General features: G+C 38.2%; 1 long non-coding RNA gene across 2 annotated transcripts; it reads right to left on the minus strand.

Annotated features, from left to right (window-relative positions):
- Nucleotides 1–3,511: 3,511 nt before the first annotated feature.
- Nucleotides 3,512–23,934, minus strand: LOC146760059 (uncharacterized). 2 transcript variants are annotated; one of them, XR_014948206.1, is made up of 2 exons: nucleotides 22,964–23,934; nucleotides 3,512–7,411 (listed from the first exon to the last, which is right to left on the minus strand). It is a non-coding gene; the product is annotated as an uncharacterized LOC146760059 (long non-coding RNA). The 2 variants fall into 2 exon arrangements; XR_014948207.1 differs by lacking the exon at nucleotides 22,964–23,934 and adding an exon at nucleotides 9,043–9,321.
- Nucleotides 23,935–25,017: the final 1,083 nt, after the last annotated feature.

The raw sequence follows: 25,017 nt of genomic DNA on the forward strand, positions 1-25,017 counted from the left end.
AGTATTTTGCTTCTGTGGGTCAGCATCTCTGAACCACTGAGTTTCCTGTCCATCTGCCTGGTGCTTATGCTGCAGCAAGCAATCCTGCAGCATGCCACCCCTCCTTGGTGAGGTGTCCTCACGAGACTTAAGATCAGCACAGCTCATTCCTAAACCACTTTCTATTTTCTCTTCTTACAGCTCCAATCTATGGAAGTTGTGCCAAGCAAAATAAGTAACACAGACTGTTTGAGCAATTCTCAACTACAGTGGAGTCTCTGAAGGAACATAGCTGGCTGGTACAACATAGACTACTTTATCCTGTATATAATTTGGGCAGAAACTCCATATATCTCCCTTCACTGCTACAGCCTTAAATGGAAGTAGCAGAGAAAAAGGGCCAAATATATCCAATTGAAAATTAAAGTATATATTATTATAACCTTTTCTGATGGCACAGTGTTTATGTGCATAAACACTGCACACCTGTGCATAGGTATGTAACAGCTTAGACATCTGAGTAGTTTTTAATTTTGTGTTTGTATGTGTATAGGTGTAGGAGATAATCATGCATTTCTTGCATCATGAGTACTATCAAATCAAATTTGTTTTCTCATGGGTAAAGATTATTCAAAAACCAATGCTTCATGCTCAGACGAGCACATTCGAAAACACTGAAGAAATGCTAACCCATGGAATCATGAACAACATTTGTACGAGTATTCATACCCGAGGATCTTAAAAACCATGTTTATCAATTAAATATTGAGTAATGCCTTTGACAACCTGACAAAAACACATAGTCAGATATTTTAAAATTATTTCATTGTGGATGAAAATAGAAGTGGAGAAACTGACTACATGTTTAAGGTCATCCACCATAACTAAAAAGGTAAAAAGTCCTAGCATTAACCAGGTCCTTGCAGGAACAGTTTGGACACAGGTGGGTAGTCAGGACTTTCTGAGCACATTCAACATGTTATAAATCCCCCTAAAAAAGAACAGGGGATGATATTCAGACATGCACAGGTGTAACTGAAGTGAACTGATGACTGCAGCATTAAGACTTTTGTTTATTTTGAAATGTGTAATAGAGGGTAAATAGGGATTAAAGATGGCTAGAGAGAAAGCATGGAGAAAACATCTCAAAGCATTTAGAATGTAGCAAGCTCATTGTCTCCCATGCACAAAAGACTAATTCTTTTTTCCTCTCCAAAAATAGCTTGGCATATAAAAGTAGGTAAAGACATAAGCTAAAGGAGTGCTTTGCATACAAGTGCTTGAGATTGGCTTTCTCTAACAAAGAGTTATCATAAAAGAATGTGAAAGTTTAAAAGCAACTTTAACATGAAGCCTTTGTTAAACATATGATGATTAAATTAATTATGTTTTCGCTTCAATAACTCTGCCCTACCTGATCTATGCAGATTATATGCCTGGATGTTTTGACAGCTGCATAGACTGTAGGGGGTTGGAATACCTTGAAGATAAGATGGCTCTATTATAACTTTTTACTTAGGTTTTTGCTCTTTGCTTTTCCCATTCTGTGCAGTTAAAACAGGTGGAGAGGTGATGGAAAGTGCGCAGCAAGTGCTGTCCATGTGAGGGTTGTTATTTTACCAATGATAAATAACATATATATTTATATATATTTGTTTTATAGACACAGAAGTTCCACATTTGTAATGATCTATACATAGTTTCAGAGGAATGCTCTTTGTGTTGAAGTCTACAGGAATATGAAATACACCCCCTCTAAAATTCCTGAATGCTTCTTTTGGCCATTTCAAACTAACAGCTCCAATCATCTTTGGAGATAGAGCTCAGAGTCTTGAATCTGGTGTATGAATTCAGTGCATGGGTATTTTGCCAGACGGGTTGTCAGATTTTTGGAACATTTGACAAAAATATGCAGAACAGATACTGTCATTGATACTTGTGTTTAGGATCAAATACTAACTAAATGTCCCCAAAAAAAGAGATCTTACAGACTCACCTTTAAAATGCCCAATGAAAGCTATTTACCTCAGGTCACAGCTGTCCCACCCACGCTATTCAAGTGTCACTTACACGATTACATAACAGATGACTCATGAACACTAATAAGCAAGATCTGCTGAACAGTTTTTGCCTGTGTCTGTGCAGGTTTTGTCTTTCAACAGGTACTCATTCTGAGGATGGTGGAGACATAAAGGTTCTTTTCAAATATTCCTCTCTGTATAAACTTGTTCTTAAGTGTCCAAATCATATTTCTCTGTGAATGATATAAAAATAGGTATATGCAGCTTCCAGAAGGGGACTGGAATGATATCATGTCAAAAAATAATATGAAAACTCACAGATTGCTCCATGTGATTGGTTCCCCATGAAAAAAACATAATGTTTCTTGCATATTGACATGTCAGTTTAGCATACACTTAAGCGATAGCTCTAAATCATCAAGCAGGCTAGTATGTGCCTGCAGAACACAATTTTTATGTTAATTCTTCTCTTATGAGAATGAATGATAAGTTGGAAGAAATCAAGGATGTGTTAAATTAACAAGGATCTCTTTCCTGTGCTGAAGCCATAAGAACTTCTCTCAGTATCTACAACTGTGTGGTGGATATATACAGTATATACAGTACTTCTGTACTGAAGATATGTGTGCCCCATCCCTGAAGTTGCTCAAGTCAGACTGGATGGGGCCCTGGGCAGCCTGAGCTGGTGTGTGGCAACCAGCCCACAGCAGGGGCTCGGATCAGACTGATCCTTAATGTTCCTTCCAACCCAAGGTATTCCATGATTATATGATTTTATCCCATTTGGAAATGTCGCTTAATAATACTTCACTTATCTCTCCATATGAGCAAATATCACATAGCGTGATATATATATATATATATATTTTTAGTCAGCTATGAGGAACTGTACCATTTGTGTATCTCCAGAAAATCTTTGCTGTTTTGATGCCATTCATTTTGTCAAAAAAAAACTTAATTTAAGTGCAGGTCTGAAATTCCTACAGCTACATGCTCACAGCTCTTCTTTGCCTCTGCTACGTTTGCTGCAGCAACAGCCCTGTCCTGCATTGATTCCCAGACAGTCTTTGCTAAAAAACAAGAAAAAAATACAATTTGCTCTGGTACACAGCTAGTTATGAGAATATCAGCCTCAGTTATCTTCTCTCTTTGGGAAAATTTTGTCATGTGTGGTGAAATTTCTAGGAAGAACTCACAACTCCTGTGCAATCCTCCCTTAAGCTCAAGCATGTCCAGTAAGACTTCACAGTCTCCATATCTGGATTCTCTCATGAAGAAGCCACCCCTCTTCTGAGAAATCATAAGTGGGATAAACTGTGGGTATCTTCATTCACTGACTACCTGGAAATAATCTGCATAGCACGGTTTGGATTTCTCCTATTTTGTGCCAAAGGCTTAACATGCAGTATACTTGTAGTCACAGAAGTCTTTCCACTGATGGTAAAGGGATTTTGTATAGAGAATATACTTAAGTCTTTGACTAAACTCAAGCATGGTAAAAAGAAATGTAATTCTTAACAAGGCTGTAAACACTTTTAATGCATAGTGATTTCATACAATAACTTTTATTTTGGTTTGTAAGGGATTCCTAAAGATGGCATTACAACAAAAGGCCAAAAAAAAAAAGAAAAAAGAAAAAAGAAAAAAAAAAGAAAAAAATAAAGTGTTTGCACTTGCAATTAGCAGAGGCTGTGTTGTAAGGCTTTAATGTTACTTTATTTTCTACTATTAGTCATTGTAAAGCCAAAACTAGTTCTCCACATTTTCTTACACAACAGTTTCAAGTGCCCTCAGGATTTATGGCTCATCATGGCTTTGAATTTTAATCTTGATATGGAAATTCTATGACTGAGATGAGGTAAACCGAATGTTCTACACCTCTTTCACTGTATACATTTTCCTTGCACAACTGAAAATAGCTGAGCCATCTCAGATGTGGGAAGCAGGATAACATGTGGTTCTGTGCCTCACTGGTCAGCTCTCCTTTATAATTGTATCAGTTATGAGTCTCATATCACAGATTTTGTTGTGCCATGCAGATAAACCAGTTTATATTCAGAATGAGAACCAATCTTCTTGTTTGCTATTTTGCTGAGTGGTAGAGATGAATCATAGTTATCTCTCCATGCAGTATAAACATCAGGCACTTTTTTCCCCCTCTTCTTTTTCATCTTCCATGTCTGTACAAATACATGAAATGTTTTAAGCCCTCAGCTTTTAAATTTTCTCCCAGTCCCTTAGACAAAACCATTCTACTGACTAAGAGAGAGGTACAGTGATTTCATTCTCAGGTCAAAATCACAATTATTCATTTCAGGGGCTCATCATTCCTCAGGATGATGAAGTTCAAACCACTGTCTAAGAAAGGATGGCTGAAATACTGGACCACCAAGCATATATGGTGTGGTAATCTTCATGTTCTACAACTATGTATTTTTGAGTGTAGAAGTTCATTGTTTGGTACTATGTTCCTTCCATAAAATTATACATATAGTTATTGGATAAAATGATAATTTCTACTGACTAGTAGATATCATACAAAAGATGTTTTGGCTAGTTAGTTCAGCTAATGAAACTCCTGAATCACATTATGGATATTAGTTCCCATTGTGTTGTACTGGCATGTGTTTTTTAGATTTATCAAGCAGGACAGAGCTATCACACTACCAAGCAAACTTGGAGATCTTTGCTCTCCTCAGTGACTTATTTTTGACCTCCGCAGAGAATGAGGACATTAGCTGAAAGGACTCTGAGAAAGGTATAGATTACTGGTCTGGTAAATTTACTCAGGAGGGACCGGGGCCAGAAAGGCTGGTCTTCAATTTGATTGAATATTGATTTGACAGAAGATCTTATAAAGAATAGGTACTGATAGCTCCCATCTCTGCTGAGGCTTTCTGATGCAAATAGTAGCAGATAGACAGCTTCCATAAAGAGGGGAGGTATGATCTTCTCTGACAGCCTGTGACATGTCATCTGGGTTCATATCATTAAGATTATTTTTTCAGAAAGTGTTATTTTTTAGAAATAAGTATGAGGCAGTGTCTAGTTAAATATCTCTGAATGTGCCTCACAGTTGTGTGTTATTTGAATACTTTCATTTTCAAGAAAAAAGTATTAATGAAAATAAGCAGCTATGGTAATACTTCTACACCTTGTAATTTCAAGAAGTCTCAGCGCAAAGCTTCTCTGATTAATATTGGAGTTCGTCATGAACCATGAGCCCTAGGGTGCCTGCAGAGTTTCCTACAGGGAGGGATGCTTTGAGTCTTTTCCAGTCCCTGGTTTCCTTGTGCCTCTGAAGGAGGGAATGCTGGTCATTGCAACAATGAGAATAAAATGAAATCCCACTAAATGTTAAACGTGTGAGTCTTCTTTGCATTCCATTTTTTATGTTATTTTAATCCCAAACCAATGACAAATGGTGCTAGAATTTCTGCCTGTGAACCCTGGGAGTGTAGATTCATCCTATATTTGTTAATGAGATGAGTCTGGATGCTGGCCATGGGCAGAGGAGTGGGGGAGGAACGCTGGCATGCTGCAGGGAATACCCCACACTGGTGTCTTCACACCATCCCAAGGAATAACAGAGGTCTCAGTAAGGATTCATTCATAGTTCTGATAGCAGCAACACCACCAGTTTCAGAAATAAATTATAGACCAATGGAGCAATTTCTTATCAAGATTTCCATAAGTAACTACTGATTCCTGAGCACCTTATCTGACTCTGAACTGGCTTAATAGAATTCTTTTACCACAGCTGTAATTCATAGAACACTTTTGAAATCTTGTTTATAGAATAGGCTGCCTTTTAATTGTTTGTAGCTTTTAGAATACATTTTGTATTCATTTAATGTCTCCTTGCTGGCATCATGAGCTTCCTTGGGAAAAAGCAAATCACAAAATCAAAGGAGATGTTTAATAATTTTTTTGGTTCCAGACCTGATGAGAAATGCTACTTGTTTCCCAGATACAGCAAGGTTTCTTTATTGGCCTGTCAGCATTCCAAAAGCTGCATTTATGTGAGAGATGATTATGTCATAAAAAATGCATGCAACAGCTCTGTTCCAGAAATATGAATACTAAATAGCAAAGTGCAATAGCTGCTGTACCAGAAAGAATTTTCGTATGGAACTGTTTTATTTATTTCATGTGCGAACCTTTCTCAGCTGCTCAGGAAAGTGGGCACCTACCAGGTATTTTTCTTTTTTCTTTCCAAATAACCATTTGAGAGTCAGCACAAATGTTAAACATGGCTGGGTTCATGCCCTTAAAGAGCCCCCTAGGGTTGGATTCTAAAGCCCTTTCATGGCCTTTATGCTCATAAATAAGGGATTTGCTGTATTTTAAACCATATCAGATCACAGTGAAAGTTTAAATTAGCATTCACTCCAAGGAGAACACATCCCCCAAACCCCGTTACATTCACCTCTTTGAGAGATGCAAAGACTGAAACAAGAGCCTTTCCAGACACTCCTCACATTTCCCTCCTGTTCTCTGTCCTGTTTACTCCTTCAAAAAGTGCAAAGCTGCAAGATGGATGTGGGAGTCTGCTGTATCTCTGAAAAATGAGTTTCATGTTACCGCTGCTCTGCCACACGGGCGTATTTTATCAATTTGTCTACTAACTAGATGGCAGCCAATCACGAGGCATTCAGGCGTTCCAAACCAGCTGCCAATTAGCAGCTGTAACAAGAATCCATCCTAGTAGATATCAAAAAATACAGTGAGGGGGTTTGCCTTTACAGTCAGAGAGTGTGGAAAAGTAATGTTTATGTCAGTCTTCTGCTTTTGGAAGGCATACTGGGCTGTTCTCATTCCTGCAGTTTTCCATGTGTGTATTTTATTGGTATGCAGATAGAATAAAGTATGCAGGCGAGTGTATCTGATGAGAGCATTTGGGCCTGGAATTTTCAATGGCTGCATTGCGTGGCACACAGTTTAAGGCTTAGGCATATAAATGCTTTCAAGCAAAAACCATTTCCAGACATGGAATTGAACTGATAAATGCAGCTGAGAAGATTTGCCAGCCTAGGCATTTATGAGTGTGTATCTTGTGCACATAATTCAGATATTGTTTTGGAAAGATTTACATTAGTGGATAAAATGCAATGAGAGTAACTAGATAAAGCAGTCTTTGCAGCGTCCTGCTATCTGTGCTGCTCTGGATAGAAGCCCACCCAGACTGCAGTCTGAAGGAAGCAGGGTGGGCAATCAAGGAAGGAGTGCACTGCAGAGGCTTCAGGCAGTTGATGCTTTCTCCTCTTTTTGCTGCGTTGTTCTGGGGCTTGGTGTCAGAGTGTCTCTGAAAGGGGACGGGAAATCTCTCATGGTACCTCCGAACTGCTCTTCTTGGTTCATGTGCAGAATTTTTGACGGTAGTTGACCTCAGATTCTAAGCTTACTCCCACCTGTAGGCAAGAAAATGAATAAAGGAGGAAACTGTCACAATTCCAAACTGTTGAATCCCCCCCTGTGGCGCAAGTGGTAGAAGTGCCGCTCTGCTACACAGGAGGCTCAAATCCCAGGGGTTGGACTCCATGATCTCTAAGGTCCCTTCCAAACTGCATGAGACTGTGATACTGTGTGATACTGTGAATTCCCTCTTTTGAAAGCAGAGGAGGAGCAGGACAAAAAAAGTGGTGTTATCCTACTGCTAAATGCTTGAAGGAGACTCGCTTATTGTGATAAGGAAACACACAAGAACTGTTTTTCTGTTTTGTCTCACGGTAATCATGTATCTACATATTAGCATAGTCTTATCTGCTTTCATAGCACTTTTACTTCGGCTTTTATACCTTGAAATCAGCTGCTTTTTCAGTGGTTCTGTGTGGATTGTTTTTTTTTGTTTGTTTCTGTTTTTTGTTTTTTGGGTTTTTTTTGTTTTTTTGTTTTTTTTTTTTTTCCCATGGATCTCAAAAAAAAAAAAAAAAAAAAAAAAAAGAAAGAAGTTCAAGCTTGTTTTTTCATCCTATTGATGCCAACAGCTCTGGGCTTCACACTCTGTCTCTGAAAATAAAAACTGATTCTTTTGGCCCAAGATGGTCTACTTAGAAAAATTAGAAGAGGAATTAGAAAATAACTGTTCAAAATGCTGTCACTGACAGACTAATCTCTTTCTGTTGTTCTCAGACTTGTTGCTACTTTTCTTTCTTCAGTCGTAAGTTTCATATAATCCAACCCGAGAGTTCTCTGCTGCCTTGAAGCAAACATTACAAGCACTCCTGATTCATTGCTGTGATAACAGAAAAATCCTATTCCTTCTTAAGCTTCTGCAGTGTGACTCTAACACAATGACAGAAAGAAATCTCAAAGGCGATTTTTGCATGGTAAGGAGAGAATTCCTCAGACTTCTGTGTTAAGAAAAAAGTGAAAAAATGCGCGCATGTGATACGACTTCCTCTAAGGTGTAACCAAGAGAAATAATCATTATATAGGAAACTGGGTAATTTATGAAACGTTTGAAAACAGTAATATGAATGAAGGACTGTGTGAAAAGAGATATTGTAAAAGCAATAAATGGTGGATTAAGTGGGAAGTGCTTAAGTGCTGAGAGTTGGAGTCTAGTCTTGGAATATTAATTAAAATAATAAAAGTATGTAGCATTCCTATGGAACAGCTAACTCTATCAGGACAAATGAATTCCCATTATAACTGCTGAAGATGCATGAGTCACAAGGAATAAATTTGGCTCGCTGAGTGAAATGGTGCATCACTGCTCTGGGAGACAGAACTGTACCTGTTGTACCAGGTGCAATTACAGAACTCACAAGATGCCTGCTCTTACTATGTTAATTGCTTTTCCTTCAACAGTTAAGAATGATTTAGGCAGTACTGCATATAGGGAAAAAGCTCATTTTTATGTTTTTTAATAGTATTGCATTAAATGACAATCTTATTCTGAGATACGTTTTACAGAATATTGATCCCCTATGCACATTACTTATCCAGTACGTTGAAGATAATTTTTAAAAAGTTAATTTGATTTTGTTATTATTTTTACTGTCCCCCCCCCCCCCCAAAAAAAAAAAAAAGAACTTACTGAGTTTGATCAAAATTGTGCTGAAAATTTCATATCTTCATAATAATCAGACCATTATGATTAATAACCAGTTCTCTTTTTTCATTCCTAACAAGAAGAACACAGAATGAAAAGTGAGGAAAGAAGCACAACCAGAATAATGTATTCATAGAAAATAGCCTCAAGTGAAAATTCGCTTACATTTTCACAAGTACTGAATTATTTGGTCCTGTCAGTGAATGCATAAGAAGAACAGAGTGTATCCCCTGACCAACAGAAAGGCAGGGACTAGATGTTCTTTCTTGGAAAACAGGTCCTAGTATCTTTCATTTCCATTATGGGATATTTGCCACTTCATATGCAAAAGTGAGTATTCAATGGTCCCTCCTCTGGCACACTCCCAAAAACCCTATCCAGAGCCCTATTCATGGTTAGTGTAGTGTAAAATGGGTCAATTTAACAGACTTTAATTGGATCAGTTTTCAAACATGAGTTACAAATATGGGTCTCTTCTTTTTTCACTTAACTCTAATTGCTACTTGCTGTATGCTACATGCCTGCATCAACTTGAATGCTGAAGTACAAAGATGTTGCTGTAAACTGAGCACCTCACTTTGAAAAGGGAGGCCTATACTAGTTTCAATAGAAAGCATAGAAAAGCATTCAACAGTGAGCTGCCTTAGTCCATAGAAAGATTAATTTCTTCTTACTCTGATCCGTATAAAACAGAAGTCTATTCTATTTCCCAGCTACTTTTTAAGGCCTCTTGTTAATTCAAACCTACAAAGTTCTCAGCGGTAGGAAGGGAACATAGCTGGAAGATTGCTGATTATCTGCCTTGGGATGACTCATTCAACATGAGCAATTGTGAATCATGAACAAACTATCTGCAGGCAGCATACATAAGATTTTTAATAACTTCCACACTACTCGATGTTTCTAATGCTTGGCTTCAGTGTTGCTTTTTTTCTTAAAAGCAGAAAAGCTCACATCACAGTAGGGTATTCAGCAACTACCTTTCTGAAAGTCATACAAGAAAATGTCTGGCAACTGTTCTCTACCAGTTTCCATTGTATGTGGGTTAACCAGGCTTTTCAGATTCTTACAAATATAGCTTCAAAAGTAGAGGTCAGTCCCTGGGCAGCGTACTGTTATTTTTGGGACACATGGGTGATTCTGAAGTCGGACTTTGAGTTACTCTTCTCAGCCCCATCAGCCAGAGCAGCCACTAGCAGTTGGAGGCAGCCACAGGACAGCAACAGAATGGGTTGGCCATTCAGGGCCGTTTAGTGTGGCTGATAACTGAAGAACAATGAGAGTTCCAGCTTTCATGTTCTTGTGGACTCCAGCACAGAGCATCCACTAACAGGTAACCGGCAGAGCAGAATATAAAGATATTTTTGATTTCTGTCACTGTTTCAGTCTCTCTTTGTCGCACCATAGTGCAGTTTGACTCCCAGGCTCCCACCTCATTTTTCATCTTAGCCTTCATTTTTTTTAATCCATCCAGGCCTATTTCTCCACGCTGGTACTGCTTTCTGGCATTAATGCTATAGATTCCTGTTCCTCCTGATACTACTTGTTTTATCCCGGGCTGTTTTGGAAGGAGCAGGCTCCATATATATTTTTAAATGCCATTTCTGTTGCATGGTTGTGGAGCACATTGAATTGAACCTTGGTGGATGTCCTTGTGAGGCATGTGCATCATTGTACCCTGACTCTACTGCCTGCAGTAAGTGTGTTCACTACACTCCATTGCTGCTATGAGAGTGGCCAAACTGCAGAGCTCCCTGGCACTCAAAGCAGCCTGTAGCAAAAAGGTTGCCTTAGTGCTTCTGAAATACTCCATATTGTTTTAGCTGAATGACTTCTTTATCTTAGAAAACCTCCAGTTCTGCTAAGAAATAAAAGCTGTGCTTTTCTTTTATGTACCTGTTTATTTTAGCTAGTGAAATTACCCATTTTTACTGCATCAACTGTAGTTACATAGTAAACCTTTATAAGCAGACTGTCTACAAGACAAGAGAAACAAGAGCTAATACAGAGAAGACAATTAGGAAAAATAAATTCTTATGACATGCCAGGGAAGGTATGTTCTACTTCTGAAAGTTTACTTGTCTTTATAAGTTGGCAAGGGTTCCTGTATTGTCAGTTCTGAGTGCATACTCGCTTTAGCATCTCATGTTGCCGCTGGTCCTTTAGGCAAATATCCCTCAATTAATCCTAAATGCTGTTTGTGTGCAGCCAAGCACTCCATGATAACTAAACATTTTGTTTCTGATAGTGCCCTTTTAATGAGTTGCAGGTGCCACAAACTTCATGTTCCCTATAGTGCTTTACTGCTTACTAGATGCAGTAAAACATTGGCACACTGTAAATTATCAAGTGATAATTATATTCATGGCCTCAATACATGAAGAAAATCCTCTGTTAACAACATATTTCTTCCAAAATGTGGTAATGAGATGTGTTGCACCTCCTAAGAAGTGCTTGCAGGGTGACTCTCTATTTAGAATACTGCAATCACAGTTCTATTTTCGGCCAGTATCTCTATGGTCAGAATGGAGAGTGACTCTACTCCCAAAAGTGCATTTCTCATTCACTGTACTCTTTAATTTTTACTCATCCACTAAAAATAAGTCGTTCTGTGGTTAAAATTGGAATTATGTGATATTTATTTACCAGGAATGTATTGATGTGGATTTTCCTATGATTTGATTTTAGAAGGTTGAGCTGTGAACCACAATAACCTGATGGCTTTGCCAAGCTATTCTAGTATTTTTCCACTCTTCCAAATGTCTCCTATATGTGAACACTCCATAACAGAAACATCTCAAATGGTAATAGTGTCTCTGAATAGCATAGAATGCTTCCTATCTCTAATAAGCTCCTTTAATATACCAGACATATAATGATGCTCATCAGTACAAATTACCACTGCAAGGTCAATGAATGTTAATATGTTTCCCACAACAGAACCTTGAAGAATAACATAACCCCCTCCTCCTCTTCAACTAAGATAATTCCAGGCTGAGTACTGACCTACAGCAAAATGAATTAAGGGAGACTGGAATGTGTGGTTATGCTGACCATGTTTTCGTAACAAACCAATGTAATCTTAGATTTCTCCTCTAGTGATATAACAATTACAACTTTTTAATGGTTTCTATTAATCTGTCAAAATTGTGTGCTCACTGCATACATCAAGACTGTTTAGGGACCAATATTCACACAAGATTTAATTTACACCATTTCAATCTCAATATCAGGAATCTTCCTGCAGGCTGCAAAGCTCTATGCAAATAAACAGTCACACGAGGTAGATGTAATAGTTACATGCCAAGAGAGAGCAGCAATAAACTATAGGTTAAACATTGGAAAGTTTGCATGTGCTTTGCTAAATTCTGCTCACGGTTCTGTGAGACAGACATTTCTCCTTTTTCCTTCCTTCCTTCCTTCCTTCCTTCCTTCTTTCCTTCCTTCCTTCCTTCCTTCCTTCCTTCCTTCCTTCCTTCCTTCCTTCCTTCCTTCCTTCCTTCCTTCCTTCCTTCCTTCCTTCCTTCCTTCCTTCCTTCCTTCCTTCCTTCCTTCCTTCCTTCCTTCCTTCCTTCCTTCCTTCCTTCCTTCCTTCCTTCCTTCCTTCCTTCCTTCCTTCCTTCCTTCCTTCCTTCCTTCCTTCCTTCCTTCCTTCCTTCCTTCCTTCCTTCCTTCCTTCCTTCCTTCCTTCCTTCCTTCCTTCCTTCCTTCCTTCCTTCCTTCCTTCCTTCCTTCCTTCCTTCCTTCCTTCCTTCCTTCCTTCCTTCCTTCCTTCCTTCCTTCCTTCCTTCCTTCCTTCCTTCCTTCCTTCCTTCCTTCCTTCCTTCCTTCCTTCCTTCCTTCCTTCCTTCCTTCCTTCCTTCCTTCCTCCCTCCCTCCCTCCCTTCCTGCCTTCCTGCCTCTCCCTTCCTTCCTTCCCTTTTGCCCTCCTGCTGTGCAGAGCTGCTCATCCTGGTGCTGCCTGTGGGGAATCAGCTTTCCTTCCTTTCCTTATTTTCCCTCCTTTCCTTCCCTCCTTCCCTCCCTTCCAAAAAAGCAATCTGATTTCTTCTTATGTCTTAGGCATTGCTATTTTGAAAAATATGGCTGTACACTGAAATTGAAAATTGGTCATTGAATATGCAATTATTAATTCAAAATATATATAAAGCTGTGTGTTTTGGTGCATCCCTGCTCAGGACAGTATGTGAAAAACTAAAACCAATTTCTGAACAGGAGCTCTGAGCAGATTAATTTTAGTAAATGAAGCTTGAATTTAGTACCGTCACCAAAAGTTGTTTAGCCAAAAAAAAAACAAAAAAGGTTTTCTGAAAATTCTGTTCTGATTTCTTTCACAGCTAGCATAGCCACCTGTCGTATTTGTAGCAGATAATTAATTTTAGAGCATACAATTAGTCTAGCTAAGAATAGCCTTTGCAGCACACTACCGTCTTATTATTTCTTTATCATGCTTCCCAGCCCATTGAATCATTACTTCTCAGTTGCTACATTTTCCTTTCATTCTTTGTGTGAATCCACAAAACAATAAAACGATAACAGACTGACACTTCTTGTTATTTATTGTAATAACCATAATAAAAGGGATAATCATATCATGCTTATATTTTATGTATACTTAAATGCACCTTAAACTCTGCCCTGTACTCATTGAAGGTTTGTCTTTTTTCCTGGTGTTTTTTAGAAGTATTGAATGTTAAGACAAAAAACATATTACACAGAAACATAAAATTTATTGGAAAATGTAAGGATAAAGACAGAATGGACAGGTATCTGGAAAACGTTTCTAAAAGGAATATATTTAATTAAAAATATTTCATCTTTAAGATCATAGACAAATTAATGATCTGTTTTACTTTATAGCATATATAGCAGTTAAAAAGGCAGTCTCATGGGAACAGGAATGCATAAACCATAGTGTACTGCTTTTGCCCAATACATAATTCATACATGCAAATGTTCTGCAGATATTTCACTATAAATATAATTAATTGCCGCAGATTCGCAGATGAGGCTGTGTGACTGTGCATGCACATATTGCCAGACACGCTCATTTATGCTGATTTCAGGCTAGAGACTCTTGTGACAAGCGTAATAGGTAGAGGGGAAAAATCAGTGTTTGGAGACACATGGAGTCATGCAACATCCATATAGACAATGCCTTACAGAAATGACAACATCCAGAAAGAAATGGAGGGAATTGGTCCGAGGTAAATAAGGAAAGGTCTCTTATGCTAATCAATACATGTGCCATCTAGTATTGCATTACATTAGCATACTACAATTTAGTTGAATTTATTCCATTGTCACTCAACAATTATCTCTTTATGCCATTGTTTGCTATCATGTTGGGAAAACTGAAAATCCAGGAGAAGAAGGTTTTAGTGACTACATTTGTTAATACCTTCCCAAAGTGGAAGCTCTGGTGCTTTTGTGATTCAAATTAAAAAAAGCTGCAGAAAGTTTGCAGATAGTCCCACAAAATGAAGAAATCTGATTGATAAATATAAACTCCAAGAAGGGAAGTGCTATTAGGCTTTAGAGAAGGGAAATATAAACAAAGAAAATAAGGACATCTTGTTACATTTCCTATGGCAATTTCGTGTGTGAAGCGTATGCTCCGAAATTTCAACAAAATTCTAACACCAATTTGCATATCACACTTTGCATGAAATATTATTTCTCTTTCTTAGTTTAAAATCAAGCACCTTGATTTTTAAGTTTGATCATCAGAGACTTTCACTGCCTTCCATTGGAAATCAACTAGTTCTTTTTCTATACTAATACTAATACTATACTATACTATTAATACTAATACTAATAACTAAATAGACATAATATGTTACCAACTGCTTCTAACAAAACTCTGAATTTATGTTGGTGTCTAAAAACTGATGCCCTAATAAATTCCTGGGATAAAATTCTTGGAATTTTTATGACTGCTCTGCTATGTCTTGTCCATCTATGTGACAAAAGGTTTACAAGTATTCTGAGATTTCTGGCTTTGCTGGACTTCTACAGTTTTTGAACAATTTCTTCAGCTTTCCTTTCTAGATCTTTTAAAATATATTTGATTTACATTTAATTTCTTAGAATTATGTTGTTTGTTGCAATGAAAGGTTGGCTTGATCAGCACCAACTTCAGTTTCTTCTGTTTTGGTATTTTCCAGCAAATATCTATGTATCTCTATGTGTTGCACTTTATAGTTCATATTTTATATTTGGTATATCTTTATTTTGGTTTTCAAATATTAGAGATGGCCCTCAGCATTCTGAATCTGAGCATACCCATGCGTAAGAATCTGGTACTAACAAAAGTCACTTTCACAACAAATGAAGTCAAGAGGGTTCTGGAAGAGGTAAATTTATGATGTTTACTTACTAGGTCTCCATGCCTAATGTTGCATGCCGAAGAATGCATAAATATTTGTAGATGAATGGGAATTCTAATGTATTAGAAAAGTCAAAAAGCAACCAAAGGAGAGAACAAAGAACAAGTTATTTTAATAAAGTCTTTCTTCAAATGCTTGTGAATAGGAGTCAACAAACTTTTTGTTGTGTATTTTAAAGTCAGAACCCATAACCCTTATTCACTTGGGATTTCTTGTTTGAATAAGAAGGGAGAAAGCTTCTTATTTGTTTGTTTGATTTTTATCTTTCATCCTCCTGGTCTTACTTGGCCATTTGCTAACATTCCAAGATTTTGATTGGAGAAAAAACACGTGTGAATTAGATAAAGAAGTTCAATATGAATAAGAAAAGGTAACTGACCAAGATAAAAAGTTCAAAGTTCAGTACACTCTGTAGGCAGATTATAGGAAGTGGCATGAGTTAGCTAAGGATGGAGCAGGAAAAACAAGAACATCATTAGTCGAGATTTTGTGCTTTTTGTTTTCAGTAAACCATCTATTTTTCTCTCTTTCGACTGAGTTTGAAAAACCACTATTTTCTCAATAGCTTCTCTGAATACTAAAGTTAATCACTGAAAATACTTTGATTTATACAGAATTTACACTATCACTGCTGTTTTGCTTGGCTGTTTCTCTGGTTTATGAAGTTCTGATATGGTATATCTTAGAAGAAATTCCACATTTTTGTAATTTTCCACCATTTCCCCATATTCTATACATCATAAAGTGTAAAAAATATGTTCAAAACAAATCTCAACTTTTGATGGCAAATCAAAGCAAATTTTTGTCAGATTTTCTTTTTCAGCCTGATTCCCTTAAAGAGAAGGGAAGAAATCTTCAAAGTTTCAGTGGAATCAAATCCTACCCATTATTCTTCAGTACCTGAAAACTTATCGTAAATAAAGATGCATGTGAACTCTTTTTGTCCAGCAACATCTCTGTTCTTGCTATAAAAAGTTGCTTACTACCCTATTTTCTTACAGACTGACATCCTGCAGGCTTTTCTTGTATATCCTCAGAAAAGCTGTAGTACTTGCCCTTCTGCCTGTTCTAAGCACGCAGAATGTGTAGAGTAGTATCCTACTCATTACCTCAGAAGGTTTCTTAAGAACTGCTTAATTATTCTCATTTTGTCATCTATTCTTTCAGCTCTTTGTCTTGGAAGAACCTACCCTACACATAAGTCAGAATGATCTTTCCCTTTTGAAAATGTTAGTTTTAGAAAACAATCACAAATTTATCCTTTCATGGAGTCTTTGATGACAATTCATTCTTTCTTGGTCACTGCAAGTCTCATTCAGATTCTAAGAGCTCACTTATCCCTAAACTGTAATCAACATGCTATAGCTAACATTCTTGTCAAAAATTTGAGGACCAAATGAGTTGAAAGACTGATCTGCTTCTCTTTAAAATAGTTCTTTTTCTAGTTTGCTTTGTTGCTTTTTCGGATTTACTGCAGAGAGACCAATGGATACATGAGAAGGCTTTCCCTGGGAGGTGAGAATGCTTGGAGAACCCACTGCAATCATGAGAACAAAATTTAGCAAAGATTCACAGATATAAAATTCTAAATCCTATCCAGAGAGATGCTAAAACTAACATGTTCAGAAAGTATATTTGTCTTCATCAGTTTAGCTCATTACTGTGCTATGCTGAAGCAGAGCTATTCCACTTAGTTAAAATATGGGTGGTAACTAGGACACAACTTCACTGTAGCAAGACTGCTCTATAGAAGAGCTGTCTGTGAATATTTAAAAAAATAATTTATAGCACCACCATTCACACACGAGAATTTATCATGCTCTATGGTTCAGTAGAATTATATTACTATAGTTTTGTCATATACCAGAGTTATCATGGACTCAGTGCAAATTCAAAGACAGATGCTGAGTGTCAGCATGGATACCATAATTTTTGGCATTTGGTGCTTGTGCTGGTGAGTAACATTATCTCTGAAGAGCCTTTGCACAACCTTCTAATGGTCTGGTTGACATCTGGAAATAAAGTTTCTGCAGTTGTTCATTCCCTAATAATTCTTGAAGGTGATATCAAAGACTACTTGAAGTTAGGGAGAATGGTCAAAATCCCATCAGCAAGATTCCAAAAAACTCAGATGAATAGGAAGTGAAGAAGGAAAGATACATGGATTGGTGCCCCCAGGGAGGGAAAAGCTTCTGCATGAGCTCAGCAGTGAGCTGCCTAGCTCAGCCTGGCCCCAGTCAGCCAACAGGCTTGCTCCTGGCTAGCAAGCACTTTGTGAGTGAACAACCAGTGACTACCTCCTGCTGAGGCAGTAGTCAGAGGCAGAGGAGTGATGTGGAGACGATGCTGGGAACAGCTGGAAACATAGCAGGAACTGGGTTTCTAGGCCACTTGTGCAGTCAGAAGAGATACAGAGCTGGGTCACTGGAGAAGAGAGATCTTCAGGGCGTGAATGCGGGAAGACAGGCCTTGTTAGCTGCTCATGGAAAACACTGAATTTGATTTGGATTTTGTTCCAATATCTGCTAGAAAAAATATGCCTTGAAGAATTACCCTGTTTTGTCCTCTTCCTTTCTTGTCACTTTCAAATTTCTTCACTTTTCAGGAAGACAGATTGTGCTATTTTTCTTTTATGTCTAAGAAGAGATCTGTGTGTAAAATTTCCTTTAAACTTCATCACTTGTATTTTTCTTACAAATTAATTATTCCTATTTGGATCTCTCCCATGTATGGAAGCACTTATTATTTTGGACTTGATCTCTAGAGGTCCCTTCCAACTCCTACAATACTGTGATTATGGGCATCTACTTTCATTGTGTAGTACATGGTTACCCTTGCTCCATGGCCTTCAGGATGTGCTTGATAAATGTCGCTGTGCAGTTTCTAAGGGATGATGTGTAAGCTGTTAGTAGGAGGAAATGAACCGCTAAAGAAGAGCGACCATGTATTTTGCAGCTTGAACAAAGAGGCAGAGGAGCTGTAATAGATTTACACCCTCTCTGTCATTTACTGTCATTTATCTTACACGTTCTGATGCAGGCATACTACCTTTGAGTTACTCTGGATTTTGCTTTCAGTCAAAGCCAAAATCAGTTACTTTTCAGCACTGAATGTTCACATGCTGTTGAAAGGGCCCTCTGTGACTCCGAAGGGAGGTCTGTTCCAAGCAGCTATAAGGTTCTTCATCATTGAAGTGCTATTACAAGCTAAAAAGAAAATAATCTACCTCAGGTTTGAACAGAAATTTATCTTTATTCTTGAGAGTGTAGAGGCATTGGTCTTGTTCAGAAAGATTCCTACTGTGATAGACAAATCACTATAATTACTTCTTATATGTTATCATTAAATTATGCTGAAAATACCAAGTGGGTTGGTCAGGATAACGCCATGGAGCATGAATGCCCTTTCATTCTAGTCCCCTCTACCTGCTCCTAGGAAGATCCTTTGTTGAAAGAAAGCACACTGCAGCACAAGCATTTTACTCCTCCAACCAGGGATGTCCCTTGTGATAAGATGGAGATACTTGTTTTTCTCTCCAAAGTAAAGATGATGAAAGCATTCACATTTGATTCAAAAAGATGCTGGATGGAACGAACATATGTGTCTTGGTATTGTCTACTGTTTCTTCACTTTAGCTTTCTGCCTGGTCTATGCCTGTATCAATTTAAATCATAAGCCTTTTGGAGATAGGAATGAAACATTTCATGCAAAGCATCAACAGCATATAACAAACAGTGATGAATTAGCTGGGAGACCAATTAGCTTCTCAATATTATCATACTAAATCTAATTTTCCTAGTATATGTATTGTACTTTTCTTGTTTGTTTTCTTTTTTTTTTCCCCTTTCTTTTCTTTCTTTTTTCCTTTTTTCTTTTTTTTCTTTTTTTCTTTCACTAAGGTCATGCATTTGTTGAACGATTTCTGCTAAGACATTTACTAAGCAATTATTTCTTTGTACTCAAACAATCTGGTACACACAGCTACTGAAATTAAGGAGAAAGAGTAATAATTGAGGATAGTTTTGGTTTAAATTTAAAAAAGAGCCACAAGTTTTCCCTTTATTAATATTCACAGAGTACCAACACTTTCTCATTTGTGTGTGTTTTCAGTTATGATTCACTGGGACTTCTTGGTTTTTACTGGCACTGGAACTGGGAGAACCAAAACACCACGATAAGGGCTGTTTATGCAATATTTCCTGCCTTACCACATCCAGGAAATGCTAAAAACAGAACAAAAGTTTCACAAGATTCATAGTCCAAAACTATTTGACATTACCCCTGAATTTTCAAATTGCTTGTGCAAACTGACCCATTTTTTTTTAATGTCTGCCTACCATTAGCACTATGCCTATAATTATGCCAGTTTGTCCTTTTAAATTGTTAGATTCTCTGCTTACTTATTCCTTCAAAAGAATGACCAAAATCTTGTTAGCACTGTTTGTTCAGTGTATCCAAATTCATTTCCTGGGAAAACCATCTCAAAAAGTCACACTTAGTTTTGGTTGGAGTTCACCAATACTCCATAATCTGACTGCTGGCGAACTAGATGGGGCAAGATACTGCTGAGAATTTTCCACAAGTGTAGAATAGAGCTGATGACGAGAGCATGATGGCTTGGAAAGAAAAGCACCTCTGTGCTTCTCTTATTCCTGTAGTTCACATACTCGATGCACAATAAAGTCCTCTTAGTTTCTTTGAGTGTGTATTTTATAGGGAGAAAATGAAAGAAATCTCAAGTTTTTTCTTCTAGGGAAGAAATGGGTTTGGAGAATTTGGAATTCACAGCAAATTGTTACATGAACGTTAGTGCTGAGTACCAGTCTTTATCAGCAGCACTAGAAAGACTTCAACTCTAAAGTATGTCTGATGCAGTTAAATGGCATACAAAATGAAGGAAGATCCAGTATTTAACGGCAGAGTTTGGATGTTGTTTTTTTGTTTTTTGTTTTTTTTTTTATATTTTGGACGCTAATCTGCGGCAAGATGTGACAGTGAGTTCATCACATAACTTATTTGATATTGCAACACCTTTTTGTAAACCAAATGGATTAGTGTTTCATCTCTCCATCTGAGAGAAAACCAGATCCTTTTTGATGTTAGGGTGTTTGTGAGCATGTTCAAGTGAAAAGGGAAGGAGAGATTTCATAGCTGACAAACCTACAGTAAGTTTTTTCCCCACCACCACCTTTCATCTGTAACACTCAGAAACCAAATTCCAGAATCGAGAGCACAACTGATGGCTTTCTTCCCAGAGGAGACATTACAGCAACAGAGGAGAATATAAGAGCAAAGTGACAGTAAGGAAAGAAAATCATTTCTTCCATCCTGTGTGGGCTAGCTTCCCTTGGAGGAAGGTAGTCAATGTATTCTCAGACAGACTCCCAAGTCTATTACATCATCTGTCTCTATGAATAAAAAGAAAATTCTTTATATGCTTTCTTATAAGGGAAAGTTTCTATATGAGATGGAAGTGGAGTTGTAGTCACTCACTATTTTTTTACAAATGGAAGGGATCTGTACGTTTAGGACTTAATAATCTTAGCATAGGTGACCGAGTCCCTCAAGGATTTAAAACTGCCCTAATATTAGTGGAACTGAGGAAAATGCTGAAGGGAGAAAAGGCACAGGGACAGAAGCACTTATGGAGCTGTGGGAGTAAAAATAATTGAGTGACTATCACACCCATGAAGAGACCTATTCATGAGAACTGGATCATAACAGCACAAACCAAGCCCAGACAACCTACCAGTGTCTAAAGACTTGTAATGCTTACTTTTTAAGCAATGGAATAAATGTCTCTCATGAGAAGATGTGATCCTTCCTAAGCAAAGTTCTTAGCTTCCTGACTTTGCAAAGTTAAGGAAAAAATGAGCCATAAATAACAACTTCTGGACACACTGCATTGTAGATTGAAGATGGGTGACTACTGAGGTCGTATGTGAATGGCTGTGGGGAACTGAGTGAAGCCACATCTGATCTTTCCCTTTGATAAAGTGGAGAGACCAAGATCCAACATGAAGTTGAACAACAGTGTTCTTCACGTGAATTTACAATCCCTTATAATTTTAACCCCACTCTCTCTTAGGAAGGAGCCCCCTCCTGTGTGGAGGCTTTTTAAACCCATGGTCTAGGGACAGACCATTCTCTGCACTGCAGGCATCCATGTCTGTGCCTACATAAATGCATTCACATGCTACCACCTGAATCAGTACACAAATGCACCTTGTGACAAGACTCTATATTAAGCTGTGCTCTTTTAGTAATGTTGTGGTTTAACCCTGCAGGTAGCACAGCACCAAACAATTGCTCGCTCACTCCCCCATTCCTCAGTGGTGTGGGGGAGAGAATAAAAGAATAAAAAAACCACACCCCCAGAACTCTGGGGTTGAGGTAAAACTATTTACTAAGATAGGGAAAAGGAAAAAAATTATGGCATACATATGTATATATACACACATGAATATATGTAACAAGTGGTGCACAAGGAATTGCTCACTGTCCCCCAGGTGATGTCCACTTAGCCTTCTGAGCAGCAAAAGAGAATGAATCAAACTCCCATTCCCTTCAAAACTCCTTCCACGTGATACCATATGGTATGGAATATCTCTTTGGCCCACTTAAGTTACCCGTCCTCATTCTGTTCCCTCCCAGCTCCTTGGGCCCTTTGCTGAGAATGGCCTTTGCTTAGTACAACACCGCTTTGCAGGCTACTGTAAACACTGGTGTGTTATCAGCGTTGTTTTTCTCGCAGAAGCAAAACACAACATCATACCAGATGCTCTGAAGAAAACAATTCCGCCCCAGCTGAAACTAACACAGGAAATATCTTTACCCTCTAATTGCTATGAATATACTAACATTAGAAAGAATTTCTTTAATTAAAAATATTTTCTTTTTTTTTATGGGGTGGGGGGAGGGGGAAGGGAATCCAAGAAAATTAAATAGAAAGAAAGAATATGCACTGAATTTAGAAGCTATACTTAAAATTATTTGTTTACTTATTTATTTGGCAGGAGCTTTGGTTGGTAACAAGTATCGAAGCACTGTACTAAAAACTTAAGTCCTTGTCCAAAAGCTTTCATACTACAAATGATATGATGATTTTTTGTTAGTCCTGTTAAGTACTTATGTAAATATACTACTGAATGTGATTAATTACAGTTATTATTTACTTTTCCAGCTCTTACAGTTTAGTTTTGCTTTGTAGTGGATGTTCTGAAATCCCAACTTGATTTTAAGATGGTGAATATGTCCAGAACTTGTCAGAAAATCAAAGAAACATCTAAAATGATGCTGCTCTGTGACAAGAGATTAAAACAAATAATATGTAAGAAAAATATAGGCAGATAGAAGCCTGAAAAAGAAGTAAATATGCCTGTTACTTCTCAGCATGGTGTGCCGTATTTTTCTTTTTAAATGCAGTCAAGGAAAAGAAAGGAACATATTTAATTTTAATTAGCACACAGAGTTACTCTTGCATTAATAATGAGCTTTAAGTCATTAATCATTATCACCTCAGTCATGATGACATGGGGGAAGGCCAAAATCTGGACGGACTTTTAGAAAACGTTGCACAGCGGGTCGGTAACGAGCCGGGCACCGTGCAGCTTCGTGAGTCCCCGTACGCTGCTGCGTATCTTCCAGGGGACACGTGGATGCGTCCGCCGGGTCCCGCAGCACTCCGCGGCAGACTCCCCCTCGCCTTTTGAGGCATCTCCCTGTGCTTCCCAGAGCCAGACGGTCCCTCCTGCCCCGGCCGCATCCCCGCCGCCACGTGCCGGTGCCGCCGCAGCAGGTTGCGGTGTTACGGCGCGGGGACCCGCACGGTACCGGGACCCTGCGGGTGGGCGGCAGGCGGGGCTGTGCGTGCCCCGGTGCCGCAGCGGGGTCTGCCCTTTCTTCTTCAGGCGCACCGGCAAACGCAGGCAGTGCGCGGCGCGTACTTTACGTCCTGCGGAGGAGTCTTAGGTTGTAAACGGCCCGTAAATTGCGATAAACCGAGGAAACGTTGCACTTTCCTAGCATTAAATCCAGGGTAATGAAACAAGCCATTAGAAAAATATGAAAATCTCGGGCTATAAACCGCGAGGATGATCGCTAGGGTTTGAAATCACTTGATAGATAGTAAGTTCTCTAAGAAAAAAAACGATGAGCATTCCTCATTGCTAGAGATGTGTTGGTTGCAGCCCAGGCTTCAGCTTGTTTATTTACAGTGTTTTCAGGTCTCCTGGGAACATATTTTTGGTGGTTTGATGCCTCTGCTCCTCTAGCAGTGAAAATGGAGGCAAAAGTGCATCAATTTATACAAAAAGGAATCAAAACTCATAAAATGATGCAATAAATATTGCTAGCATCTGACAGGAATATTATCCCACGACCAGTGAGTACATTCTTACATTTCCCAGTGGATTTAAGCCCCAGAGACTAGAACTGGAAATGCAATATTTTTATTTGGGTAACTTTCCAGTAAAATAAATGTGCTTTGGTTTATAAAGTATTGTGAAACACAAGATCTGGAAAGAATTTTGAATGCTAACATCTTATATACATCTTATGTCCAAATATCTGAAATATTTTTTAATATCACAATGTTTCTGATGTGTGAAATCCTAAGGAAGAGAAGAGCCATCACAAAATGGTAATTTGATCATCTTGAAAATGATCAAGATATAAAATTATTACAAGTGAGAATTTAAAATTTTACTTATGTATTATTTCATTTATGTTAAGAACAGCAAAACAATCGAAGGCCTGAGATGGTCCCAAACTGGAGCATCAGCCTCAGAATCAGAATATCCAAAATCATTTGTTATTTCTATTCTATTCTATTCTATTCTATTCTATTCTATTCTATTCTATTCTATTCTATTCTATTCTATTCTACTCTATCCCATCCCATCCCATCCCATTCATGCTATCTGCAACAAAATCTATGCCTTATACAGTGTTATAGAAGTCACATAGTCCCTCCATGTCTCAGATTCATGTTTTGAAATGACCTCAAAAACTGTGTTCAGTAAAGTGTCAAGATGAATCCAAAAACTACTGTGACATTATCACAGTATGCTAAGAGAACAAGAGAGATGCAGCCAAAACATTTCAAACTAAATTTTAAATAAGGGGTATATCCTCCACTGACACACGTCTTGAAATATGCAATGCTGAGACAGGAAAAACTTGGACAAAGAAGAATCTCAGCTTATTGGATCAACACTTTTCCATTAGCATTTCAGAAATTTCAGAAGCAAGAAAAAACTTTTCAAACCCTTAGGAAACACATCATAGCCTCCCTGGATATGTAGCTCCTCTTGGCTCCACACCTTAATTTCGGCACAAACAGTACTGCCTGTGCTGCACAAGGAAAAATAAATGAAAATACACAACTCAGCTTTGTCAGTGCTGCATCACTTGAGAACTATTCCAGCGGGGAATTCTGGGGCTTCCACAGCAGGGTTGGCAGCCAGAATGAATCACCCACTGCGACTTCGCTGAGTGTCTGGCATTTCAGCTACGGGAGTGTGAGAAGACAGAAATGGATTCAAAGCTGAGGAGGAAGCTTCCATTTTGC

This window comes from Coturnix japonica, chromosome 7 (genome assembly GCF_054131305.1).
Source record: "Coturnix japonica strain WE chromosome 7, WE-NBRP24, whole genome shotgun sequence".
NCBI classification, from domain to species: domain Eukaryota; kingdom Metazoa; phylum Chordata; class Aves; order Galliformes; family Phasianidae; genus Coturnix; species Coturnix japonica.